Raw genomic sequence first — 5,272 nt, forward strand, 5'->3', positions numbered from 1 at the left:
TCCCTCATCCCTGGTCCCGCTCAGGACCCAGCAGAGTCATCAGGCTTGAACATTTGTTGAAAAATAAATGATTTTTGTGTGTCACCTGAGGTTGTAGCCTCCTTTGGCCTCCACCCCAAGATCCTGCAGCACCAGGCCCCGGCACAGTCACGCAGCCTGTGAGGACCTGAGCCATCATCCTGCTGCACTGATGCGAAGCTGAGGAGGGTGCGGCTTCCCCGCCCTGAGCGCTGGGTGCTGTGTAGGGGCTGAAGTGGGTAGGGCCTTGGTAGTAGTGGGCCTTGGCCACCCCAACTCCACACCCCACACTAATGGTCAAGATTCACAAGTGCCACCCTGTCGAGTGCCCCCTTCCCATACCCACTCCGTCCCCTGCCCCAGTCCAGAGCAGCGCCCCTACACCTCTGCGCTGCTCCCACAGCTGTGCTCCTGTAGGGTCCCATGGGCTGCGTGAGGGAGGAGCAGGCTGACGTTAGAGTCTTAGTTCTTGTTCCCTTGACCTACTGGAAAGCGGGTGGCTAAACAACCAGCTCGCCACGCTTTCTCATGTGATCTCAGGGGCCTTTACTCGTCCACTTCCTGCTCTGCCGCTGCCCTCTCCTTCACTCCCCTTGCAGGGAACCCCTAGTTGCCCCATCTCTGGGATCCTGGCAGGCTTTCAACCCTCGGTGACAGGCACTCTTGAGTTTCCGGGGAGCAGGGCAGGTGAGACGAGAGATGGGGGGCCTGAGGCTCAGGGCTGGCAGAGCACTTGCCTTTCCACTCTCAGGCTATCAGGAGCCTGAGCTTGTCACCCCAAATTAGAAAGGGAGGACTCTTGGCTAGGCAAAAGCAGGGCTCCCTCCTTGTCTGGCTTTATCCCTTGGGGGACAGAGTAGGGGCCTTTGCAGTTCAGTCCAGATGAAGAGTATTTGCTGTGCCACTAAGTGGCCCTGAGGCCACCTGGCCCAAGCAGGGCTGTGTCTAGAACCCTGGCATGAGGCCCTGGAAGGAAGCAGGACCTGGGGGTACTGGCTCCTCGGCTGCTCTGAGATCCTCACCCTGCATACAGGAGGACGCCGCCCCTGGCCGAGGGTCGGGAGACCCTGCCCAGTGAGCAGCACGGTGCCACCCTCTCCCAGCTGGCTCGCTCTGCCCTCCTCCCCATCAATAGCAGTTCCTGCCCCTCCAGCCTTCCATGCCCCCCTTTCCAAGAGCCTTCCTGCTTAGCATGGTCAGGTCTAGACTAACCAGGATCCTCTGAGACCCCCAGTGCTGACTGTCCAGAGAATTGCAGACCCTGGCCCAGTGGGAACAGCATCTTCCCTTGCACTTGGCCTTCCATGGGGGAAGGAGATCTGCCAGTGTCCCTCCATGAAGGGTGTGTGCTGACACCAGGGTGAAGCAGTGAACCAGGTGCACCTGGCCCTGACCTCCCTCAAATATCATTGACCTTCAGACCTTAATACTGGGGAGCAGAGAAGCTACTTCATTCATTTCTGTTTTGGGTCCTCACTCTGCTGATGACAAGTTTAATCCCACTGGGTCCTGTCTTAGTCTCTTCCTCCTCCTCCTTCTGGTCAGGGAGTGGCTTGCACTGGGGAGTAGACTTGCTGTGTGCAGGGACGGCAGTGGTGAGGGTGTCTGCACTCCATGGTCCCCTCATGCTGCCGTCACCAGGCCAGTGGGTGCTGACACTGATGGGATGGCCAGTTCTCTTGAGCTCGGTTGTGAGACCCCACTTCTACTGGATGCCCCTTACCTGAGAGACAGCTGCTCCTGCTGAGGCAGTGAGACACCGCTGCCTGCTCACCTCCCACAGCCCTTTCTTCCCTGTCCTGGCCTTTGCCTGGCCGCTGCTCACGCTCAGCCCCAACTCCGGGTCTGCTGCTGACAAAGCTGTAACAAGGGTGCTCTGCTTTAGATCCCCCAGAGGCTGACCCTTCCAAAATCTTTTCTTTTAAACAGATCTCTTCCATGAGCATTAACGGCAGGACTAGAAACTCTGAAGCTGTGGGTCGCCACCTTTGTTCTCTGCTAAGCTAGAGGTAGCAGCCACTTTAGCAGCCTTTAGGTTAAAGGAGAAAAAATAATTTCAGCGGCAAATCATCCCAGACAAGCAGTAATAAACAACCCACTGTGATTAGTATGAGGGCCACAATTCCAGGTGCTGGGGGAGCAGGTGGAGTAGGACCCTGGCCAGCCCAAGGTTGGAGGGTGCTCCTGGCAGGTCACATTGGTAAGACCTGGGTGGAAGAGGAAAGAGCATCTCCGGCTGGTGGAGGAGCATGCAGAGGCCCCGGGGCAGGAAGGGTTTGCTGTAGAGCCTGCAGGAAGCAGGCAGCAGGCCTGGGATCCAGAGCAAAGCAGGGAGGGTTGGGGCTCGGCCTGCAAGGGCACTCGCTGGCAGTGATGGTGCTGGGATGGCAGGGGCTAGGCCCACAAAACTGTTTGATTTTCTTTTTGTCACACAGGATACACTCAAGTGAAATGAAAGTGACTTTCTTTACAGCTTGAGAAGGCTGTTTTGCTTCAGAACCATGAAATGCACTGCAGAAAAGGAAGTCCATGTTTGCTGACCCCGGTATGTAGTGCTGAGCCAGTGTGGTCCCTTGCCTTCTCCACTGCTGGCCTTGAAACACCTCAGATCTCACCCTGGGTGGAAAGGTTGGGAAGCCTCAGGGCTGCAGGACTGGAAGCCCTGGAAGGAGTGAGGGAACTCTGGGTCAGCCAGAGGTTTGGGGCAGAAAGGCTCAGTGTAACTTCTTTACCTTCCTGGATTCCGTGTGGGACCCTTTCCAGCATCACAGCAGCAATGAGAGCTGTTTTCTAGCACTTACTGTGCTCTGGATACTGGTAAGCACTGTAGGTGACCTCATGACTCTCTTCGCAGTAACCAACGGGACTGTGGGCCTGGCAGGGTCAGAGCTCCTGACGGAGGGTGGGCCAGGCCCCTGGTGCCAGGCATCCAGCCAGGCACTGCACTCTGTGGCTTGTGCTGTGACCTCCAGTCCTGATGGCTGACCTAGATTCCCAGAAGGATCCAGGGTCCATGGGTAAAGTGCTGTCTCTCTTGGGCTGGGCCTCCATCTAAAGGTGGATATTCAGGGCCCAGCCTGCAGCAGAAACAGGCAGACAGGTGGGAGCCGGTCAGGCCAGAGCAGGTGGTTCCCAGGACCAGAGGTCTAGCTGACCTTGCCATTGGTGACAAGCCCAGGGCAGGGGAGAAGAAGGAGGGGAGCTCACTGATTCCATGGGGCAGGTGGAGGGAAGGGCATATGTCGTGGAGACAAGGACACTTTGTAAATACCCCCTGTTGTCTGGATTTGCCCTTGTCCTTCCCTGCATTCCTGCCATTTGAGCAAAGCTGTGAGGCCCCCTGGTTCTGGACAGGTAGTGCAGGTCTGCTCTGGAACAGAAAGCCTGTGGGCTGAAGGAAGAGGAGGGAATGGCCCGGGTAAGCCCCTCAGGAGAGAAAGTGGCCTTCCAGTTTGGGATGCCTCAGCTGGAACCAGGTCCCTGGGATAGCCCCCCCCCGCCCCAGCCCACACTGAAGCACCTGTGCCTGGGCATGAGACGAGATTGAAATTCGAGCAGAAACCCTGGCAGGGTGAGGTGGCCACCCCACGCAGCTATGGCACCGAGAGCAGATGGTCTGAAGTGTGCCCCAGGACCCCACCTCCCTCTCGGCACCTCAAGGAAAGGATTCAGAGTCCCCTCAGCCTGTGGAGATGGATGAGGATGCTGGTCAGCAGCCCAGGGGGTGGCTACCAAAGACAGGCAAGGTGACCCTGGGGCTGCCTGGGCTGTGAGCAGACCTCACTCATGGCCTGTGTGTGACCTTGGTGGCTGGAACTCGCTTGGCCCTGAAAGCAGGAAGGGCGGTGCAACCAGCACATTCAGCAGAAGGCCACTGCTGGATCCAGTTGTCCCCTTAGCAGAACTAAGCGCTTCTATAAAGACTCTGAGTTAGAGACCAAAGAAGACCGTTTTAGGTGGAAAGAGACTAAGTGTTAGTTGACAGTGAAGAACACTGCAGTGATACCTTATCAGTGACCAGTCACAATTAATGACAAACTCACACATGCACATCGGAGTTTCAACACGTGAATTTGGCCCTTCCTGTAACCTGCCCAGAAAGCCAGGGCTCACAGAGGTTCACTGACAAGCCCCAGGCCACTCAGCGGGCAGAGCCTGTAAGGAAGACCCAGAAGGCAGCTGGACAGTGGGAGGGGCCCTGATGAGTAACTGGAGAGGGGCAGGTTGTGTCAACCCCTTGGGGCATGACCTTAACAAGGCCACTTCCCCCTTTTCCAGAGTTGGTTAGCGTCTGTGAGGAAGGGCTGCAGGAAATAGGGACAGACAGTCATTTAGTTCTTTATTCCGGAACCTTGCTGCTGGGGGTAAGGGCGACCGACTTACTCTGTGAAACAAGGTGGAGGCTCGGCAGTAACCAAGGGGGAACCAGGGGTGCCTGTTCAGATCTGGCTGCCAGGGGCCAGCGAGACTCACCTGAAATACTCCACGGCAGTCAGTGTGGGGGTGGGGGGCGGCACTGGGGGTCCTGGAGGGCACAGGCCATGGCAGGAAGGGAACGAAAGCCAAATGCCCTGAGTTCCCCTTGGGCCCCCCAGGCTAATGGAGCAGGTCAGCCCTGGCTGTGGGTGTCAGCCAGGCTGAGGGCCAGTACCCAGCCCACCTGGCCAGCAGAAAACCTTGTCTCCAGCCATAAACCTCAAACACCCACCATCGTCAGGCCTTAAGACGGCCGAAGGACGACAGTCATCCTGCCTCTGAGCTGGGAGCTTGTGCAGGTCCCAGCTGGCCTATACCTAAACCACCAGTTCTCCCTGCTGCGTTGGAGCTGAAGCAGAGGCTCCTTAGCACTCAAGGAAGACCCTCTGCACTGCTGCCCCGCCTCCCTCAGGTACCCTAGAGTCCTTGCAGTCCCTTGGAGGTACCTTGCCTGTGCCTTGGCACATGCCATCTGCTTCCAGTTCTGGAAGGCTTTCTGTACAAAACCCAGCCTCTGGCCTTTGGTGGGGAGTCAGGCTGCCATTCCCCCAAGCCCTGCCCCAGTGTGTGTCAGCAGCTGCATTTGTGGGGTTTTGTCCACAGCTGCCCAGTCTGGGTGCTGGGCCTGGCAGAGGGAGAGGCTGCCCTTTGTCACAAGGCTGCAGTCCTCAAAAGGCTCATCTGGGACTGTTGTGAAATGACTCTGAAGGACAGAAGTGCATATAAACAGAAACCAAATCACCTGCCCAATGAACACCTTTGGCAAGTGGGATGAATG

This window comes from Artibeus jamaicensis, unplaced genomic scaffold (assembly GCF_021234435.1).
Source record: "Artibeus jamaicensis isolate MK-2021 breed Jamaican fruit bat unplaced genomic scaffold, CSHL_Jam_final contig_419, whole genome shotgun sequence".
Classification (NCBI taxonomy): domain Eukaryota; kingdom Metazoa; phylum Chordata; class Mammalia; order Chiroptera; family Phyllostomidae; genus Artibeus; species Artibeus jamaicensis.